The sequence below is a fragment of the Neolamprologus multifasciatus genome, chromosome 23 (assembly GCF_963576455.1).
Source record: "Neolamprologus multifasciatus chromosome 23, fNeoMul1.2, whole genome shotgun sequence".
Taxonomy (NCBI): domain Eukaryota; kingdom Metazoa; phylum Chordata; class Actinopteri; order Cichliformes; family Cichlidae; genus Neolamprologus; species Neolamprologus multifasciatus.
The window spans coordinates 19,872,032-19,895,427 of record NC_140460.1 but is presented as its reverse complement, the minus strand read 5'-3'; the positions used below and the strand labels follow the sequence as shown (position 1 = coordinate 19,895,427).

At 38.5% G+C, this 23,396-nt stretch overlaps 1 protein-coding gene and 1 pseudogene across 13 annotated transcripts in view; both read right to left on the bottom strand.

The window, feature by feature from the left end:
- The window catches only part of LOC146491448 (protein NLRC3-like), an 83,246-nt gene that overhangs the window by 22,973 nt on the left and 36,877 nt on the right, over window positions 1–23,396 (bottom strand). For 5 of the 12 annotated variants that reach the window (XM_085152771.1, XM_085152775.1, XM_085152772.1 and 2 more), the window contains one exon: window positions 18,595–22,568. The gene's annotated coding sequence lies outside the window, so the exon portion shown is untranslated. Of the gene's footprint in view, window positions 1–18,594; window positions 22,569–23,396 lie in introns of those variants that run through there. The other 7 variants (XM_085152781.1, XM_085152779.1, XM_085152776.1 and 4 more) reach the window with 7 other exon arrangements.
- Window positions 3,649–18,711, bottom strand: LOC146491449 (NLR family CARD domain-containing protein 3-like; annotated as a pseudogene). The gene is made up of 9 exons (XR_014872578.1): window positions 18,596–18,711; window positions 18,395–18,511; window positions 17,315–17,393; window positions 16,935–17,163; window positions 14,979–16,764; window positions 14,459–14,632; window positions 10,630–10,791; window positions 4,833–4,879; window positions 3,649–4,659 (listed from the first exon to the last, which is right to left on the bottom strand). The product of XR_014872578.1 is annotated as an NLR family CARD domain-containing protein 3-like (transcript).

Genomic DNA, 23,396 nt, shown 5'->3' with positions numbered 1-23,396 from the left:
GGTCTACTCAGCCATAGCGCAGACAGATGGAAATCACCATAAACACAGAGGTGTGGACGAGTAAAACAGATTTACTCATGCAACGTCAAAGGTGTGCGCCGTTTTTGACGTTGCGCTTTGTGCCATGTTATTGTTTACATGAGATGAATTTCTACAATTGGCAGATACAGACAAAATACTGTTTCTGTTAATCTTACTATCTGCAGTTTTTACACACTTACATATACACATGCAGTTACTATCCCTCCATTTAGTTTTAGGGACATTGGAGAAAAAAAACATGAAGATGAACTTTTGCGACTTAGGCCGTATCATCCTTCGGAGGCCGCATTTGAAGGCCAATTATGTCACAGCCAGGCAACGAAGGCTGTCTCAATTCGAAGGCTGCTCCAAATGCATCCTTCATTTTCCCAAATTTGACTGATGAGTCGGGTATATCCTTCGTGGCCCTACCTATCCCAGAATTCATAGCATGGCCAAGCCAATTCCAGTTTCCAACAATGTTGGCAGCTACTTAGTTTTAATATTACTCTTTCTGAGTCACAAAATAAATGTTTAAAATATTTTCAGGCGAGAATGTAGCTGTGAAAATTTCAAATATCTGCTTGGTTTATCAAGACATCACATATTTGCAAAAGTGCTCAGACATTTTTGGAGACATCTGTTACCCACCATCCTTTGGAGGCTGCCAGGTCGAAGCTGATCAGGAGGACGAGGCCCACTAGAGCCGGCGAGAACACTGCACTCCCAGCACATCGTGCCTTGACCTCCCGGTCAGCTTCGACCTGGCAGCCTCCAAAGGAAAGGATCTCGCAAAAGTAACTCGGGATCTTGTAAAAGTTCAACTTCATTTTTTTTCTCCAGTGTCCCTTGCGGGGCTTCGTACATTACAGTTGTGAGTCTACACCAACCAAAATACTGTCTTTAGTTATACATTTGAAATGCAAAGGGAAAGGGACAAATTATCAACTTGGAGTCAAACTCTTTCACATTTAGGCATTCCCTGAAAATTCATCATATTTTGAACATGTATAAGACAGAGATGGCACGATACCACTGTTTTATGTCCGATACTGATATCACAAATTTGGATCGATATGAATCCGAAAGTGTATTTTATAATGAATAAAACTGTTTTTTTAAATATCTTGCTGCATTTTGTATAAGTTCATACTCAGGTTTTAAAAAACAAAACACTAAAGCTATTCTGTTATACCTTTATCCAAAAAATACACTGCACCCAAAATATTCCATAGTTCAGCAATACTGATCAATCTAATAAACTTAAAACTACACCATCCTCCCTATTTTGGTATTTTCAAGAGTACTTAGCAGAGACATTAAACAGCCTAACTAACAGGGTTGCCAACTCCCAGCAAAAAAAACAACAACAACAAAAAAAAGGGAACCACCCCCTACCTTCCACCTCATGATGCTTAATCAGTGTAATTGACTTTAATTTCATGCATGTGTAAAACAAATTCACAGAAATCAATTATTTTTCTACAATAATTAAATAAATTCAACATCTTTCTTCAATAGAATTGCAGACTGCACAGATGGTACCTTCCCAAAGGAAAAAGTACTACAGCTTACTAGGGTATATATTAGACTTAATAGTTACTATATACAATAATGTACTTCTAGGGCTGGGCGATATAAACGATATATGACAGAAACAATATAAATTTGGCCAACGATAGAGATTTTGACTATACCGCTCTATCGCGATAGCACATGTTGATGATGTCATCAAGCTGCACCTGTTTTGGTCGAAAGCATAGCAGCGGCTACAACCATTATCATCTGCAAATTATGCCGGGCGACAGTCATAGCAAAGAGATGAAGCACTTTTGAAATATGAGGAAAGCGAAAAACTGCGCTTCCTCCACTTCCGTAACATTGATTCATTAATGCTGAATTCTCTCGCTGCTCAGCTGCTCTCGCAGCTGCTCTATTCCCATGTTGTTGCAGTATATTAATAACTAACCTTGTATTGTGGATGAATAATCTCAGTTGTTCTCCTGACTGAAGTTTTCCCCGTGTATCATCCTGCTATGCGATTGCATTTGTCCCTGACCACCAGAATCCCTCACGTTAACTTTCGAGTGGGAAGTTGGCGTTCATCCTCCAGCTTCACTGTGCTAATGTTATGCTAACATAGCTGTGTAGCAATCACGTAGCACAACATTATATACCAGGTAGTCCAACTTCAATAACCCTGCAAACGGCACTGCTGTTTAGTTTTCTGTCTTCATTTATGTTGGAAGTTGTAGCAGAGCTGTACGTTTTAATTAGTTTCAAAAATCTCCCAGTCAGAACATGGTATGAAATGTTTAGGTGGAAACTAGCGCGCTAACTTCTTGTTAACTTCTAACTCCGTTAAATTTAATAAATTCTGTTTTCATGGATGCCTGGATGTTAAACTTAATTGTTACACCTGGTAAAGCAGCAACACTGATGATTTTTATTAAAGATGAAAGAATTTAGACCGTTTTTAACTCTCTGTGTTCGTTTGACTTTGGGACCTGAAACAGAAGAAGTTTTGGACCCAGATTACTCCGCGATGCTCCTCACTACGGCAGCCGTAATGCTCTGACAATCCATCAAGCAGTGCAGCTTACCAAAGTTGTACTAAAACATTTTTTAACAGATTTCTGCACGCCAAAATTGGTTCGAGGTCCTTAAGCACAACCAGAATTCATACATAAGGCACACTCTTGATTTTTGAGAAAATTAAAGGATTTTAAGTGCACCTTATAGTGTGGAAAATACGTTATACAGAAGAAAATAATATATCGCGATATATATCGTTACCGCACGTGCTTCAAATTATACCGCGATATGGATTTCAGGCCATATCGCCCAGCCCTATGTACTTCTATACATTTTACATCAGATGAAAACTTTGGTTGAAAGATTCAGATAATTATTTATTAATAGCTAGATATTTTAAATGATAATAAGAAAGAAAATGATTTCTTTGTGCCCCCCTTTCCCTGTTAATGCCCTATCGGCCCCCCTGGCAAAACTTTGCTAGATCCGCCCCTTAATCAAGATTAAACGTGGTGTTATTGTTTATCTGCTGGTTTTCTGGTGCAAAGTGGGCAATAAACAAAAAAGAGACGGGACTCACGACAGAAAAGCCGATCAGCTGATCACTGATCAGTTTCATGATTGAAGTAGCAACAGGTGAGGGAGGGGGAGAGAAAAAGAGACAGTTGTTCCATATATCGGTTGGTAAGCTTAACGTGGGAAGGCTTTACAAACATTCAGAGATAAACTTACACACTTGCTTTACTTCTCTGGGATACCTTTCTCTGAGATGAAATGGCGGTTTGGTAGCAAGGCTCCAAATGCTCAACCAGACCGCCAACAGGTCTCGCACGCCACAGCCGCTCTATCACATGACACATACTCCTCCAACGTGCTAAGGTCATAAGCTGGGTTACACTATGTTGCAAGTTTTGTGAGGTGCTTTTGTGATAGTTAATGGATCGGATTACATTTTTTATTTCTCTCCAGTATTCGATCCAGTAATTTAGGTCAGTATCGGACCGATACCGATACGTAATATCGGATCGGTCCATCCCTAGTATAAGATATCTATTTTTTCTGCTGATCAAACAGGAAAGTCAAACTGTAACGTGCGGGCTAGTCAGACAGTTTTATTTTTAGATTGGAAATCGAACAGGCTTACAATGAAAGTAGAAAACTGGAAACCAGGAAGACAAAATAATGATTCAGCAATGTACAAAGCTGGGAACTAATACATTTATAACTGTTTTCTAAAGGATCATTTAATGCCATTACAGGCAAGCTAAAGTCTAGCTATCGCTTCATCATTCTAACAGCAAAAGTAAAAATCACAATGAGCCCTGGATGCTCATTAAACTTGTAACCATAGACAATAATGTGTGAATGTCTCTGAGCAGTTTGTAAATTCATCTTTTGGGTAACTGCTGTTCAGTGATTCCATAATTTAAAACAGTTTAAAACATTAACTGACTGAATCCATGAATCTGAAAACATGTTTCTGAGTGAAAGAGACAGACATGTAGAGACTCTTCAACAGTCAGAGTGTTTCTCTAACAGGAGGAAACTGTTTACACTCAACTCAGCACAGAGTAACTGAGGAACCAGGAAACCAGACTGTAAATCCAGGATAAAGAGGTTCAGTGAATGTGGTGTTGAAGGTGTGGAGGTGGATCAGAGTGTCAGAGGAGACTCTGTAGAAGGACAGAGTGCCAGCAGGATGATCCACATACACTGCTACTCTGTTAGAGACAGAGGAGGAGGAGGATGGGGGGTACAGATATGTTTCTCTGTTACCGTGAACGACAGAGTAACCCTTAACATTAGAAGAAAACAGACTCCAGGACTGATCATTCCTTCCAAACACACAGTCTTTACTGTCTCCTTTTCTTCGGATTGTTCCATAGCTCACCGATATTTGAACCTCTACTTTCCACTCGACCTCCCAGTAACAGCGACCAGTCAGACCATCTATACACAGCAGTTGAAGATACTGGTAATCAAATCTGTCTGGATGATCAGGATATGACTGAACCTCCTCAACATGTGTCACCTTCCTGTTGTTGTCAGACAATTTGAGATTTCTGTGTACTGTGTTTGTGTCGATTGTGAGTTGACAGGAATCTGATGGAGAAACAAACACAAACCAGCTGCAGTTATTGATCCATCATCTGTTCATTGATTGACACTTTGATGATGACTCCTGACATCAGAGATGTGAATGAGTGATGTGACAGTTTGAAGATGGTTGAATGTATGCTGCTTTGTTTCATGAATCACATTAAAAACACACTTACACTTCCTCAGACCCGGTCTCAACCATCGGACTCCAGCAGGCTCCACCCTGAAAGAAGGAGGGGGGTCAGACCAGCACAGTCTCTTTCAGCATGCACACATGGACATTACATTGCTCTCATACACATTGTTAAGTTTTAATTTATTTATTTTTAAATTGCATTATTTAGTTAATTTAAATCAAACGGAGGTTCATTTTCTACGTTGGAACAGTCAAACATTTTGACACATTTAAAGAAAATGTCTCTAAAGTTCCTTCCTCTGGTTGTCATGTAAGTAACTTCAATCAGACCGTTATGTTTTTTTGCTTTTATTACTTCTCTTAAATATAACCTGGTCAAATAAGTTTAGATATTGCATAAGTAATCAGATTTTCAACCTGACATTTTGGTATATTTTATTACTGATTAAATGAATCAAGTGGATGAAATTACTGTTGATTTCAACTGTTCCTGGATAGAAATACACATCGATACAGAAATGATTTAATGCCAGTCTGAAGAAAGACTACTAGTTACAGCAGCATACAGGACAGAAAAAAGCGAATTAGAGATATATTAGAAAAGTAAAAACAGAAAAAGGTAAATAATGGGGCTCTATGGGTGTAGGTGACTGGGCAGGACAAAGCTGGCCCTCTTTACCAGTCTACCAGTTTGTGGTTTCAAAACAGTCCCTCAGCGTCTCATTGGGTTCTGTCAGGTCGCATATTTTAACAATTTTGCTGAATTTCTTCAGGGTGAAATGATGTGGATTCAGGCTTTTAGAAATCCACCACACCCCCTCCGACCCGATCTACAGAGCTCACTGCTGATGGTGTTTTATTCACCTTGGGGATGTAGTCTGAAGCAAATGTTGGAAGCTGTGATCTGAAAAGCTGAGTGGGGATGAGGGGTGGCATGGGAATCGATGCGTGGAGTTGCTTATTATCAAGTCAGTCTGATTGACATTTCTAGATTAAATAACTCTGTGAGTTAGTGTAATGTTCATCTGAAGTGAAATTAGTCTGTGGAATTGGAAGGTTTCTTTGTAATGATGTAATTAATTCATAATTCATTAATATTAAGTTGAAATTCATGGGACCACAGGGCCCAGCCTTTGTTCCACATGTGCATCAGTGAGCCTTGGTCACTCATAACCCTGTCACTGATTTACCACTGTTCCCTGGACCACTTTTTATAGATACTGACCACTGCAGACTGGGAACACATAATAAGAGCTGCAGGTTTGAAAATGCTCTGATCCAGTCATCCAGCCATCACAATTTGGCCATTGTCAAACTCACTCAAATCTTTAAATTTGCCCATTTTTCCTGCTTCTTCCTGATTTTCTGTCATTGTTTTCTGAATTACTGTGGACACATGGCACTGTGCATCAACATGATGCACGCCAGTCTTCAACTGAACAGGGCAGAATATTGACCTCAGATCCTCTGCCCTCAAAGAATAGGTATGTTGAATGACACCCTTTTAAGCAAGGGATTTCACAAGTTGGAATACTTTATTCTCCTCTGAACTATTCAACATGTTTTGAGCAGAGAGACTGTCACAGAAAGCAGAGCACAGACTTTTACAGAAGGCATCAAAGGCACAGGTGTTCATGAAACAGTGCTGTCCTTTGTCAAGCTTGACTGGCTGTTGATTATTTCCATTTTTAACAGCCCGAGCTTTACTTCTTTCTTTTTTTTACAGCTGGATCTGAGTGGAGCCATTCAGGACCAAGGGAGAAGTATGAAGTCAATTTCCTCTTCTTTGGTGGGATTGTGGGACCTCTCCAGTTTGTAGAGGCCTGGTGTGGATTCTGAAGCTTTACTTTACCATCCTGTCCAGCAACTTCTGCTTCTATTCACAGCAAAGGTCACACACTGGACCTTGTTTTTACTTTGGGTTTAAATATTGATTTTATTTGCTCTGAGGACATTTTTATTTCTGATCACTATGCTGTTGTTTTTAACTTGTCTTTTAATGAGCCTTTGTCCCCCGTTAGACGGATGGTTAGCTCTCGCATCTTAAACTCCTCCACAGCGGAGAAATTTGTGGATGCTTTTAACTTACAGCTATCTCCTCAAAATGGTGTTGATTTCTCAACCAGTCTTTTTAATAATTATTGCCTTTCTATTTTAGATGAAATTTGTCCGGTTAAGACGAGGAGTGTTTCTGCCTCCAAATCTCCTCCTTGGCTAAATGACAGTATTCGTTGTCTAAAACGTGATTGGTGGAGGAAAACTCATCTAAATGTTCACCTCCTCTATCTTAAGGACCTTTTAGCTTCTTTTAATAATGCGATCAGAGATGCGAGGGCTGCCCATTTCTCACACTTGGTTACAAAGAGCAGAGGCAATCTTAAGGTGCTATTCAACACCATTAGTGACATCCTGCTCTGCCTGCGGCCCCTATTTTTTCTAACGAGGACTGTGAAAATTTTCTCTCTTTTCTGCTTGCAAAAATTCATAACGTGAGAATGAATTTTACACACTCAGCACCTGTTATCTCGATCTCGACCTCATCTCGGCCCATCATCTTGGATACTCCTGTTTCACTACCTGAGCTGGTAAAATTAGTGAATTCAGTAAAAGCATCCTCCTGGTCACTTGACATTGTACCTGCATCATTATTCAAAAATGTCTTCCAGTCTATTGGCCCATGTTTGCTTACTTTAATCAACTCTTCACTGGCATCTGGTATAGTTCCGGTTTATTTTAAAAACGCTGCTATTCTCCCACTTTTAAAAAAACCTCAGCTAGACCCCTCTCTTTGGAGCAGCTACAGACCTATCTCTAAGTTACTGTTAATTACTAAGCTTCTAGAAAAGGTTGTGACTAAGCAACTTATGGCAGCTCTAGATAAACATGGCATTTACGATAAGTTTCAGTCCGGTTTTTGTCGATTTCACTCCACGGAGACAGCTCTTCTTAGGGTCTCAAGTGATATCTTGATGAATAATGATGCAGGAAAATGCTCTGTTCTGCCTGTCCAATCTAATGTCTTCTTCTTCCTCATCATTAGAAACAAACAAAGTCTCATCTGCAATTTTTCTTTTGAGATTTGATTAGGACACTTCTGACACAATGGGGTTTTAAAAACTGCTGTTGCCTTCTGTCTCACTTAATATCACAATAGCAATTAGGACCTTTGCTTCCTCCAAGGATTGGGACTTTGATCGCAAGTCTTTTACCTGATGAGGCTTTTTTTCTCAAACAGTCCCACTGGCAAATCATTTTGATGAAGTGTGCCACATCCACTCCGATGAAACATAGTGGTAGTTTGTAGGATTTTTTTTTAGGATTTATTGCGCTAGCTCACGTGGTTGCAGTGCTACTGGGATTTTAAAATAGTTACGCAAAACGGAGCATGCCCGCTCTGAACGGTTTTAAAGCGTTAATGTAGCTCTTCAAATCTGAATGATGTGTTAAAGCCTTCACTAAAGCACCAAGTAAAGTTAAAGAGAAATCACAAATGGCTTCTTTTGGGATTGGTGCTCCAGCACGAATCCATTCTGATAACCATCTTGTGAATGCCTGGACATCATGTCTCTCTGACAACATTTGCACCACTGGGATGTGAGAGTTGTCGCTTCCTGTTAAAACACCTTGATATAGGAAGATATTTCCAGACAAACCATTAGGCCTGAGAAGCTTTTTTACAACTCAGCCAGTTGCATCAAAGGCAACTATGGGGTGCTTCACCATCTTGTACATTAGCATTTGAGTTTGACTCCAGTAGTGACAGAAGAACTTGTCTAATCTAATGTCTCCAATGCTTCCACTGTAAGAAGAACTATATTTTAATGAGTGGAGTGACAGTATTGGATTTTTATGAGCCACTTCTAGTTGATTTTGTTTGTGGTAGATGGCTTGGATCTGGATCACCAGCGTCCATCAGCTTTGCTGCCTCTGATGCTCTCCACACATGGGGCTGCAAAGTTCACAAAGTTATTTTGTTACTTCTGCCCACAGACTTCTGGACATGGCTCTCTTAGAAAAGCCAGTGTGCAGTGTTCATCTGTGTTTGGCATTACACACTTCAGCACCATTGGGCAGTGAATTTCAGGTTCTGTCGGACTTTTATGAAACAAGATACAGTTGTGGGGTTCACCTTGGCTCGTTTAAAAGTAATGGTGCATGTACTTTTAATCTCTTTCCAGATTCCCTGGCTTACTACATGAGTCCATGTACCTGGCTTTAAAATGGTGTACTTCCTTTTTTTTTTTTTGAAAGTATTCTTTTTGTATGCGACTTCATCTGGAATCATATGTATCCACTGTTCAAATGGGAGCTCCACATTGAAAGTCTTGCAGTCTTTGTTTTGAAAAGGAGAGCTACTTGGCTCAAAAGCATTGTCATTGTCATTGCTGTCTGTGTCAGTCTCCTTTCATTACTGTAATCCAGAGCAGACCATACAGTGTGTCTGTTTAATTTAACAAAAGTGTAAAGTGCTATTGGTGTCATCTTTTCACCAAGTTCTTTGCACAGATTTTGCCATATTTCATCACTTGGAGGTGAAATGTTTCTTCTTTTTTTTTTGACTGCTTCTTTTGAAGCACAAAGGACTTCCAACACTGCAGTTTTGTTCACCACTGATTTCTTTGGCATCTGTTAAGCAAAATTAAAAAATATATTATATTACTGCTTTAATTTGGTTATAACTGTAGGTCAAATAATTAAGTGAAAATAAAATTACTTACTTTAATGCACTGCTTTGAAATAGTGAACTGAAGTATTGATGATTGCTGTTGATCATGATATCTAGCTTAATATGGCTTCTGTGCCAATTTTAATTTCCTGTTTTGTTCAGTTTGTTCAGTTCTGTTTATTTTATTTTATTTAACTTTTTATTTTTGTGTTGCTTTAAATAACATTATTCTATGTTGTGCACTAATTTAGAAAAACACTGCCTTTTGTTCATAAAAAGTGCTATGACTAAAAACTTTTTTTTTTTAAATTCTGCAAGCTTGCATGCTCTAAAATGTACAGAAAAAATGCCTGTTGGTTGTCAGGTTCTACCACAGTTTTGATTATAAACTTTTTCTAATGATTTATTTTTGATCAAGCCAGGCTGAAGGTTTCCCCTGCGTACAGTCTTTCTGCTAGGATAAACAGGCCGTAAACCTGTCTCTATACAAAGAATACAGAAATACTGAAAATGAGTTAATAGTTAAACCTACAGAGATCAAAATGATGAATAAATGATGTCCACCTACATAAATACCTCTTGTTATTGTTCAGTTAGACTGGTGTTTTGTTGTAAGCTGTCAGGGGTTGCTGAGTGGATGTGGAGAAGAGGACTGAAACGCAGGACTCACGGTGAAGATTCAGGGTGTTTATTGTGAGGGACGAATGACGAAAACAGGAGATGGCTGACTGACTGAATAACTGAATGAATGGCTGACTGATCTGAACTTGGAAGGCAAACATGGGGCATAGACAGCAGTGACAACATCAATGACGCGACGCCGACCAGGAGAGAACTGAGGACTTAAATACACTGGCTGAACAATGACTGATTGGTGACAGGTGAGCAGCTGAACACAATTGAACTAACGATGCATGGAATAAGAACTAGAACATAATGCACACAGAGTAACGCTAACACAAAACAGTTAGTGGAACGTACAGAGGATAAATAGTGAACATGAACTGAAAATACTGGGTCAACGACCCAGGAACCCTGACATAAGCAAAGGAAAGATTGTTCTCAGTGTGTTATTGTCCATGTCACATCTACATGAAACAAACAAGAGCTGAGTGAAGTACACAGAAAATGTTTCCAGCTCTTTCTCCTCTATCAGATATTTTTTCCATACCTGAGAGTGTCCAGTCTCAAGTGTAGATCCTTTAGCAGATTCATTCCTGAGTCTCCAGGATGATTGTAGCTCAGGTCCAGCTCTCTCAGATTTGAGGGGTTGGAGCTCAGAGCTGAAGCTATAGAAGTACAGCCATCCTCTGTGATCAGACAGCCTGAAAGACTGCAGACACACAAAATAACAATCCATCTGTGAACACTTTATTTTAAATGTTTTTTAGTTTTTCTAAAAAACATATCCATATTCACTTTCATCCATTAAATCAATGTATCTTTATTTATAGTGACCACATGCAACAGACAACAACAGCTGTTTCAAGTTGTTAAATTGTGTAAGGCGTTTATTCTAGCATGGCTAAAATGTGGTTCAGTCACCTGATCCAATCCTAACTGTAGGCTATAAGTATAAAGGGCGTCTTTTTTCTGAACTTCTGGTTCCACAGAAGAGAGATCTCTATCCTAGTTATACAAACTAGTTATACAAACTCTAACAGCCATAAGTAAGTCTGCAGTCTTAGTGTCAAGTGCTCTATTTGAATGGATAAAGTAAGTACTGAACACAGCACCAATTTTCTAAGTAAATTTATTTCTAAATGTGCTATTGGCATGAAATTCTCAAAAGATATGTGTAATAACCCATCCAATCCACACTTGCAAAGGAATTAAACCATAGATGTCCTTAAATTAAGTTTTGTGTAATAAACTTAATTTTAGGACACAGGAAAAATGTTTTCTAGTGTTGAAAATTTTAGTAAGAGTTCTTCTTCTTCTTTTCTTTTTTTTTTGTCTAAAAGCTTTTGTTGGCGGTGACAACTTCAAGATGCCTCCTGTATGGAGAAATTAGTCACATACATCGCTCAGGTGTGGTTCTTCATCAAAAATAATCTTCAAATCTGGAAGGCTTTTTTCTACGAACTCTGACCTTTAGATCTTGCTATAGATTTTCAGTTGGATTCAGTTTGGGTGATTGGCTGGGCCAATCTTTACTTTCTTTCTCTGAAAACAATTGAGAGTTTCCTTGACTGAAACATCCACCCTCATTTCATTTTCATCATCCTGGTAGATGGCAACAGATTTTTATCAAGAATGTCTCGTTGCATTTTTCCAAACATCCTTCCTTCAAGTATATGAAACATGCAAATGCCCTGTGCTGAAAAATACCAATACACTATGATGTTCCCACATCCAAACGTCACAGCTGGTGTTTTGGGGGTGAAATGCAGTGAAATACTATGGCATCCAAAGATTTTAATTTAGGTCCAATCTGACCAGACTATATTCTCCTAGTATTTCACAGGCTTGTCTAAATATTTTTCAGCAAACTTTAAATAATGGTGTTTCTTCAGTAATGGAGTCTTGCATGATCAGAGTGCTAATAGGCCATGGTGGTTGAGTGAATTACTTATACTTTTCTTAGCAACAATTATACCTGCTGTTTACAGGTCTTTCAGTAGCTCCTCACAAGTGGTTCTTCAATCTTGGATAATTCTTTTCACTTGTCTGTCTGGCATTTGTGGGGAGCACCTTGTCATTGTAAGTTTATTTTGAAATTATGTTCTTTCTACTTCTGGATTATGACGCCAACAGAGCTCACTGGACCCTTCAGTAGTTCAGAAATTCTTCCTTAGCCTATACCATCAGTATGCTTTGCAGCAATTGTGAAGGTCTTGAGAGATCTCATCAGTTATACACATAGTGATATTTTTCTTGTGTGACACCTTGGTTATGAGACACATGGGCCATCAGTTCTGACCATGACAAATCATATTAATTTGCACTGAGTGGAAAGATTGCTTTCTAATTACCATGATGTTCCATGCCTTTTTACACCTCCTTTGCTTCATGTATTCAATACTTTTTCCCTGTATCATTTCTCATTGTCACACATAATTAATGGCCATCTATGGTTTGATTTCTTTGTTTGTTACTGACATCTGGTGATAATTTCATGTCAACAGCACCAAATAGAAATATATTTACTTAGAAAGTTGGTGATGTGTTAATGCTTATTTTTGCTGTTGTAAATGAGAAGAAGTTGTTGCTCTGGATATAGCAGGAAGCCACTGATGAAAAGTCAATATGGATGAAATATGATCTCTCTTTCTAGTCACTGTTAGTACTCGCACTGGAAGGTTTTGCTTAAGCTAAAGACTCTTCAGGGAGCTTTTAAAGCAGTTTAACCTCAAAGCAATAAATGCTACCCATCAGCACTACTCTGAGACTTTGTTTCTAATTCTAGAAACATTAAATAGAGCAATTCCAGTTATTTGTTAAATGTGCACATCAAAGAACATATCATTAAAAAAGTGTATTCAAGTTTCATGACAGTGTTACCAGAAGCTGAGGTAATGCCATCAAGAATAAGTATAAATTAAAAATCAAAAATTAATACATTCTTAAACATCAAGTTAAAGGTAGTCACCCTCGTACTAAATACTAATTCAATTTCAGATTTTTATTTGTCGGTTGTAACGTCAGTAACGATTTCAAACTATTCCAAAGGCAATAAGTTCAATTCAATTCAATTCAATTCAATTCAATTTTATTTATATAGCACCAAATCACAACAAAAGTAGCCTCAAGGCGCTTATAAGTTAAACCCTTGTGAGCTCAGAAAAAAATTTATGATTATTTGACTTAAAATGATATCGGAACAGGCCTTGCATTATCATAAAAAGGCTGACTGGATATATTACTTTGATTTGTAGACTGTGGCAAACTTGCGACAAAAATAATTAGGCCCAGAGAATAGTTAATATTTGATGTGTTTGTGATGTTCGTTTTATATTTAAGGTAAAGGGGTTGCAATTATAGGGAACAACTCGGAGTTAGCATTAGTGTAGGATGTGTTGGCTGCAATGGATTGTGAAAGTCAAGAATAAATGTACTTATAGGACTAAGGAATAAGAAGGAAACTTTGAAAAGAATTAGTCTTCGCTTATTAATATGGGTTCTGCTCAGTGTTTAACTCAGTCTAATCCTCATGTGTTATCCATCCATGAGGTTTCAATACTATTAACAAGACAATCTACCTGTGTGAAAGTAAAGTTTAGGTAGCATCTATAAATTGTGGTGACACATGGCATCGAAGAAAAACAAAGTCAAATCACTTCCATCTAATTGAGATTTGCAGGGCGTGAAGTATATCACAGTTGACATTAATTGCTGTGACATTAAATTCCCAATACTGTCATTTTGAGAAATCAACCTTTGAAAGTCCATCCATCTATTCGCTTCTGCTTATTCTGTTCAGGGTCGTGGGGTGGGGGGGGGGGGGGGTGGGGGTGGGGAGGTGGAACCTGTCCAGGGTGAGCCCTGGTCTGTCGCAGGGCTAACACATAGACATAGACAACCATTCGCACTCACATTCACTCCCACATTCACACCTATGAGCAATTTTCAAATTAACCTATCCCCACTAAGTGAATGTCTATGGACTGTAGAAGGAAGCTGGAGGACCCAGGGAGAACATGCAAACTCCACACAGAAAGACTGTGAAGACATATATTGTGACAGAAATATATATTTTAAAATTCCAGAAACTTTCGTTGCAAAGAGTGAAAAGAGTAAAAAATAGAAATACACCTCGACATGTAATTCTCTGGATTTAAACTAGCCTGGTAACTGGTGTATATTCAAACCGGTGTCATGCATATCAGTAATTGTTACCAGTTCAAAAACAAAAGAATTTGAAGAAGAAAAACCTTTTCAGACAATAATCCAACCAAATTTAATTCAAAGTGACTAAATAATTCTGTACAGGTAGTGGCTTATGCACTAATATGGTTCAGATTTTAAGTGCTAATCAGTGTAAAAGACTGAAACCTGACCTGAGAGTTTCCAGTTTCCAGTATGGACTCTTGAGGCCAACAGACAAAAGCTTCACTCCTGAATCCCGCAAGTTGTTGTTACTCAGGTCCAGCTCTCTCAGACTAACGGGCGGGGAACTAAGAAGTGAGGACAGAGCATCACAGCTTCTCTCTGAGAGGTCACAGCCACTCAGTCTGAAAAACAATGATAATAGTGGTTAAATTAAATCACTTAATATTGAACGTATTAAAGGAAAACAGAGTGTGCACTACAGTTCTTGGTTATTTAAAATAAATTAAAACATGTCTCAAATTTGTCAAATATAAAACACCTTAAATTCGCCCACTAAAAACACAACTATGCCTATATAATTAAATCTAAACCAGTGAGGAGCTGGTAGATTTAGTCATACTTGTGTAATACCCACTGGCACAGGCACACTAGGCACAGTCTGTGTTTTGTTTTGTTTTTTTCTTTCTTTTTGTTCAGGTAAGTAGAATAAACATTTTAAACAGACACAGATGAGTCCATTTTACTTACAGAGCTTTGTTGGAGGCTTTGACCACGGGCAGCAGCCTTAGAAGAGCCTTCTCTGAAGCAGAGTATTTCTTCAGGTCAAACACATTCATATCTTTTTCTGATGACAATAAGATGAAGACCAGAGCTGACCACTGAGCAGGAGACAGTTTATCTGCAGAGAGCTGTCCCGATCTCAGGGACTGTTGGATCTCCTCCACTAGAGAACAATCATTCAGTTCATTTAAACAGTGGAACAGATTGATATTTTTCTCTGCAGACAGATTCTCACTGAGCTTCTTCTTGATATACTGAACTGTTCCCTGATTGGTCTGTGAGCCACGTTCTGTCTGTGTCAGCAGGCCTTGTAGGAGAGTCTGATTGGTCTGAATTGAAAGACCCACAAGGAAACGGAGGAACAAGTCCAAGTGTCCATTTGGACTCTGTAATGCCTTATCCACAGCACTCTCATAGAAGTATTCATCTGTTTCACACTGATGCGATGATTTTTGTTGCTCGTCCAGCAGATTAACTCCAGAGTTAATAAATGTCAGGTGGACATGAAGAGCAGCCAGAAACTCCTGAACACTGAGATGAACGAAGCAGAACACCTTATTCTGGTACAGTCCTCTCTCCTCTATAAAGATCTGTGTGAACACTCCTGAGTACACTGAGGCTGCTGTGATATCGATGCCACACTCTGTCAGGTCTGATTCATAAAAGATCAGGTTTCCTTTCTTCAGCTGCTCAAAAGCCAGTTTTCCCAGAGATTCAATCATCTTCCTACTCTCTGGACTCCAGTGTGGATCTGTCTCAGATCCTCCATCATACTTGACTTTTTTCACTTTGACCTGAACCACCAGGAAGTGGATGTACATCTGAGTCAGGGTCTTGGGCAGCTCTCCTTTCTCTTTGGTTTTCAGCACATCCTCCAGAACTGTAGCAGTGATCCAGCAGAAGACTGGGATGTGACACATGATGAGGACACTTCTTGATGTCTTGATGTGAGAGAATATCCTGCTGGCTTGCTGTTCATCTCTGAATCTTTTCCTGAAGTACTCCTCCTTCTGTGAGTCATTGAACCCCCTGATCTCTGTTACAATGTCAACACATTCTGGAGGGATCTGATTGGCTGCTGCAGGTCGTGTGGTTATCCAGAGGCGAGCAGAGGGAAGCAGGTTCCCCCTAATGAGGTTAATCAACAGCACATCCACCGTGGTGGACTTTCTAGGGTCAGTTAGGATTGTAGCTTTGTGGAAGTCCAGAGGAAGTCGACACTCATCCAGACTATCTAAGATAAAAACAACCTGGAAGTCTTCAAAGCTGCAGATTCCTGCTTGTTTGGTTTCAGTAAAGAAGTGATGAACAAGTTCCACCAAGCTGAACTTTTCCTCTTTAAGCACATTCAGCTCTCTGAAAGTCAATGGAAATATGAGCTGGATGTCCTGGTTGGCTTTGTCTTCAGCCCAGTCAAGACTGAACTTCTGTGTTAGGACTGTTTTCCCAATGCCAGCCACTCCCTTTGTCAGCACTGTCCTGACTGGTTGTTCTCTTCCAAGTGAGGCTTTAAAGATGTCTTCTTGTCTGATTGTTGTTTCTGGTCTGTCTGGTTTCCTGGATGCTGTTTCAATCTGTCTGACCTCATGTTCTTCATTGACCTCTGTAGTCTCTCCCTCTGTGATGTAGAGCTCTGTGTAGATCTGATTCAGAAGAGTTGGGTTTCCTGCTCTAGCAACCCCCTCAAACACACACTGGAACTTATTCTTCAGAGAAGATTTGAGTTCATGTCGAAAATCTGGAGCAAATATTTCTGAACACACACAATAAATACATTTAATTATGGAATTATTATTTAGTAAATAAGCTTACATTTTTCTTGCCTAAAGAATAGGTTTTTGAATCTATGTTGGTCCATTTCTTGAGACATTCCTAAATTTCCCATTTATGCAGCAGCTTAAATCTTTAAAGACATCCTCTTACTGCTCTGCAGACAGTCAGCCAGTTCCTCCTGCTTCAGTTTCCTCAGGAAGTGCAGTGTGATTTTCAAAAATGCTTCTCTGCTGTTTCTGTTCTCATCTTTATCTTCACCCTCCAAGACCTCCTCATCCTCTTTCTGGCTCCCTAAGGATTCTGGGTAATCTGAACTTAGAATTTTCTGGATCTCCTTCAGCTCATTCTTGACAAAAGTAATGATGTTGTCCTCCAGTAGCTGGAACAGAAGATGATATGAATAATCCAGCCAGACTGAAATCATTGACCAAAACCTCAGATGATGGACACATTAACAATTCAGTGGTCTATAAAGTCCAGAATGGAGTAAACAGAACAGATGTAAGAGCTGTTTTTCTGCATGTACAGACCATAAATACAGAGTCCAAATGTGTCTGATGGTGTTTGGCACGTTGATCAATGGAAACCATTGAACTCTTCTGGTCCACTCTATAAAGAGTCATAACGAATTTGTTCACATTATGACTTTCCACACAGAGATAAATACAAGCTAAAGGACACAAGAGATGCTTTGCTGTTTGTCTTGGTGTCAAACTGAGAATCTTCTCTCTGATATTTGAGAAGATCAGATAAGGTGACAAGTATGAAGAGTTTTGTTTTGGATTTTCTTTATTTTCATTTTTATGTTTCGGACTAGTCAGGTCTTAAATTTTAAAGCCAAAATAATACATTTATCTTAACCCCTCTATGAAGTACATCCCATGAGATGAAGAACTTTGTGAACATTCTTCCCAGAGCTTGTCATCCATCTTCATTATTGTCCTTTTTGATAGGTTTTTGTGGCTGATGTTAACTCAGAGTTAGAAATCATGGCTGTTATGCTTGTCTTAAAGAAAGAAATAATTAATTAATCTACTTGACATTTTTATGACTTACAAATGGGTTACCCTCCCAAAATAAACCATATATCTTGCTAATTAGGAATTTCTTTAGTATCAAACAATTTGCACTATCAAAAGAGCCATAACTAATCATAATTACCAGGTGAACCTCTTATAAAATAAAAACTATAAAAACGAAAACTTTCTAAGCTAACCATTAGTGCTAATTAGTTTGCAAAACAAACACTCTTCTTTAACAGGTGTTCATATAGTAGTATAACATATGATATAAATGTACTTAAAATGTGTAAATAGGTCCGCACAAATCCAGTAAATAGATACAAGCATCTAGCATAATAATTCCCATCTTCATGGCCTTCCAGTGTATTTAGGTCAATTGTGTTAATACAATATGTAAAAAGTACACTCACTATAGAAACGCATCCTACAAATACTCATTCTTCAATCTTTGACTGCTGTATTTATGAAAAGAAAAACTCCCAAAACACACAGCTTTACATACGAACATAGAAATGTGTGTGAAAAGAGCTGAGCTGGCATTAAACATAATGTAAACATTTTAAGAAACAGCATTTAGTGACACATTACCTCTCTGCAGCAGAAGAATTTTCTTTGAAATCAACATTAAAGTTCTTTGACTTATCACTTTTTAAGGACATACAGCTGGGTTCAGGTTGATGTTTACGTTTAGTTCCTCGTTTCTTCCTGTGAATAATGATGGAGCAGGGATGTGAGTGCTGAGCTGTGACATGGAGAAGAGTCATGGACAGTTAAAGATAGTCATCTCACCTCTGAGCTGTGGTCTGGCTCTCTCTGGCTCTTTTAGAGGGAGGGACTCCCTCCTCTCTGTCCTCACACTGATCCATGCTGCTAAATTCACATACACATCAGCTCACACACTTTCTACCTTCACCTGCAGAGGAAACACAAATCATTCATGTGCACATCAACTGAAATCCTCCTTTTCCTCTTTTTCCTCTTTTCCCTCCAGAGGGTCAACCCACTTCAGAAAGTAACACGCCTTCTACAGAGCACAGATGGCCACATAAGAACAGTAAAAGTCACAGTGTGGGATAAAACGTATACAAAAACCTGTAGCATGTCTCATCCCCCTGCCTTCACTTCCTGAAAAGGACTGTTGACTGTGGTAATTTAAACATATTTCCAACTAGAAATATGGTGGTGGCTGTTGTAAAGATTCTTGTTTTTCTTACCCTTTTTTCCCCACTCTCCTTCAGCTCACCAGATTGACCTTGTTTCCTTTTCTCACCATTGATTGGCTCTGGACTTTGTCCCTTAATTGCACACACCTGGCACACGTTATATAAGGACTGCACTCACAGCTAACTCATTTCACTCTCACATGGGGTGAAAGCTGAGGTGAGTTTGATTTGGTCTCTTGAGTTTAAACGTTTATTCTTAAGTTAGGTTAGTGACTTGTAGTCCAACCTTGTTTTCTCATTCAGAGTTTAGCAGTCCATGTGAGTCTTCCTTTAAGTTGAGTTACCACTGATTACAATTCAATCAACTGAAATATACTTCAACAGATTGATGGCTGTTTTTTTCACATTCTGACTGGATGGTGATAACAACCTCAAACTTTCTTTGAACCTCTTCATTAGCACAATAATGAACTCCTCCATAAATCAATCTGGCCATCAAGATCAAACTGGAATCCGTCACGTGCACCAGTGTCTCATATCACATCTCCAGTTTTATAGTTTGACTATGAGCCCAGCTTCAGAGTCAAAGTGAAAACTCAGTCCTAATAAACATGTCATCACACTCAAACTTCACTGTTAAAGAGGACTAGACAGTTCTAGATGTGATGTAAAGTGGATGGTGAGAAACATTTCATGATGTTGAAGCTAACCTGCAGTCTTCTGATTAAGACACTCAGACAGTTATTCTGATGTGAGGAGAATACATCTCTACCTACAGACTCTACAAATATCAGCTCACAGACTTTTAGAGTTTATTGTTGGAGGAACTTTGTGGTTTGATTGCCAAGACACTAAAGATGAAATAAGTCTGTTCTCTACATAAACACGCTAACAAAACCTCAGAGAATCAATTAATCAAACTTCTGTTCTGAAATTCTACTTTCACAACAAAAGCTGCAGCTGCAGATGTTACTGAGGTTTTATCAGAGACACAGCAATCAAAATAATCCTGAATTAACATCTATGGAAGATTTCTATGAAAATAAATAATGGTGGTAGAAATATAGCCTCCGGGGAAGAATAAAACATCACATTGTGGCAGTTAGCAGAGTTTTTAAATGGCTTTGAGAAAATCAATTATTTATTTATTTAATGCAAGTTGCTCATGATTCTATACATGCACATTTTGTGATTATTGAAACAGACGTTTATTTAGATGAGGATAATCAATTAGTTTTCATTAACAGAACATAACAATGACATCTTTCTAGTTTTATCATTATCCCTATTACCGCACATTATCAGCAATGAGTGAGACAGGCTATTTAATTTTACCTTTTATTTATTACTGATTTTCTGTCCACACCTTACATGTCACATATGTGATCATTCACACTACCTGGTCTCCCTCACAGTCTGTTAGTATTTCATGTCTTGTTTGTAGGCACTATAGAACTGGTGTAGCTCGTATCAGTGGGACTGCAACTGATTATGTAGTTGTGCGGGACTAACTACAGCAGGACTGCAGTGAATCCCTCAAAGCCTCCATAAATCCATCCTGCAGTATCACTGTAGACTGACAAGCAGCACTCAGGGGGAACCAGCAGGGGGCGCTCACTGATTCCTGTTAAATATTATCCACGAAATATGGAGAATATTTAACACATGAACATGAACCTTGATGCCCATAAAACAACTTGAGTATCAGTCAGACTGGAGTCCAGCATTTGAACCATCTGAACTCAAATCAGAGCTCGTTTTATAGTTTATAGTTTGATTTGTGAGCCTCTATCTAATCTAATCTGTTCAGAGTTCACAAGAATACTGAGTCTTACTAAATATCACATTACAGTCTGATCTCGTCTGTTAAAGAGGCTCAAACAGTGGCAGATGTGATATGAAATACAGAATGAGAAACATTTAATGAAGCTGGTAAAAACCTGCAGCCATCTGAAGACACTGACACAGACTGTTCGCCTGAAGAGAAGAGAGTAAACCAAATATCTACTTGTAAATTTTGTCAAGTTTATATTCAAGGCACATTATGGTTTTGAGTCTTTATCCAATGTATCACAGTCCTCATCAGTTTTCTGCATAAACACACTAACAAAGAGCAGCAGCTGATTTGTGATGAAGACAAAACCTGAGAGACACTAATGAATCAAAGTTTCACTTACTCAGCTTCTTCCAGTGAACTTCTTCACTCTTTGGTTCTCCACTGTGTGGACCACATCTGTTTAGAAAAACAGAAAATCCTCTGCTTCTTCTCTGTGATCTGGCTGCCGCCACATTGAACACTTTAAATCATAAAAGAGTCTTAAGATGCATCTCAGAGCTCAAAGATCAACTGCTCTACCTTAATATGTCTTTAAACTTATCAATGATTACAGCAACAACTTCCTGCTGTGACTCTGATGCTGTAAAACAAACAGACACAGACACACCCAGCCTGCTTGCTTTATTTGAAATAATGAACATTTGTACTGCAAAGGTTGAAATATTAACAAATCTGTTTACAGACTACTTCTTCCAGTTAGTACAGATACCAGCATTACTTCAGACATCTGGAAGGAATCATGTTGGATAAATATAACTAATAAATAATGGATGAATCTGACTATTTTTGAAAGAAAAGTGTTCCTGCAAACAACAACAACAACAAAACCCTAGATACTGGGCAGTGAAATGTGCTGCCCAGTATCAGAAAGCTTTGTCTCAGTCACAGGTCACAGATCCTCCAAAAGGATGATGAACCAAAACAGGGCTAAAAACTGAAACATGATTGTGCTGAACCACAATTAGTACATTTTCAGTAAATTTTTAACTATTTCTAGTTTTGTCAGTTTTAAGGCAGCATGGTGGCTCACTGTTGCCTCACAGTGTGAACATCCTGAGTTCGACTCCACCACCAGTTCAGGGCCTTTCTGTGTGGAGTTTGCTTTTTTTTTTCCTCCCACAGTCCAAAGACATGCAGCTAGTGGGGTTAGGTTAACTGATGATTCCAAATGCCCATAGATGTGAATGACTGTCTGTCTGTTTGTGTTAGCCATATGACAGACTGGCGACCTGTTATAAGTTGCTCAGAACAAAAACCATAATCTGAGCAAAAAAAAACAAAACACACACACATATATATATATATATATATATATATATATATATATTTATTTATTTATTTATTAATGGGCATTATGATGGTGTAGACATGAGGAGTCAGAGAAGAGTGTAGTTGTGACAGAGCTGCTGACTTTACAAAGTAAGGTAAACCTATATTATAGGAAGTATATGAAGAGATTAAACTGATAATGCAAGCTAAAAATAAAACACATCTATGACTGTGTGTGACAGGAAAAGTAGTGAACAGAAGTTTACAATTAAAAGTGCGGCATGTTTGAAAAAGTTTGGTCAGTGAGACTGAAAAATAGCTGCATAAGTTATCATCGGGAACATACCCCTGTAAGAACCCTGACATTACCTGGATAAGATCAAATCCTGTTTCGTAGTGCAGACCTCAGTAATTGGACGCGGTCCAGTTGGATTCTTATATGTTGTGAGTAGAAGGACTAAGAAGGACTGGTGTTTCCCAGTCTGCAGTCTGCCTGCAGAAAATGAACCAATGGAACAAATTGAAGCTGATTATTTCACACACATATTTCAGCTCACAGTTTAATGTTGTAATTTAAAATTACAACATTAAACCGTTGTTACTACAGAGAAATCTATCATAATTTTTAAAAACACTTTGATTTAATACATTTCTGAGAAAGATCAACAAAGATTCATGAAAAGGACTCCGATTTATTCACAGATTAATTATTTATCACTGGAAACATTCTTCATGTGATCATGATTCTGTTTGCCTGTAGACGTAGTTCATGTTATCATCAATCTTTTTTAAATGTAATGTTTTAGCAACATTTTATCTGTACTTAAGAGTTTTGAATATTTCAGTGTAAAATGCTGTCAGAGCACATCCAGACTCTCTGTAGATGTTCAACAACTCCCCAAAAATATATTCAGTGATGTTTGGAAGCAGTCATGTAGGGAAAAAGCTGCCCTGATGTCCACAAACTCAGTATTTCTAGATATGTATAGATCTTACCGAAATCACCGGCTCTGTCTCTACTTTGATGACAGACTGATGACATCAGCACTCATGCTGAACACAGACTGTGGGGAACTGATGAACTGATGTCTAACTGGGACTTTAATGTCACAAACTTGTGTAGATTAATTGTACTCTGATATCAGCTTTAGGAATAAGGTAATGATTTACAGACAGCTGCTTCAGGCTCCCCTGTGCTTGTCAGTGAGAAAGTCAGTAACAATTGTGATTGATATGTAATCAGCTTTAAATGATTATGTTTAAATTTAATAAAGTTTAATAAACAATAAAAGTTCATAAAAACTTTTGGTCCAGTCAGTCT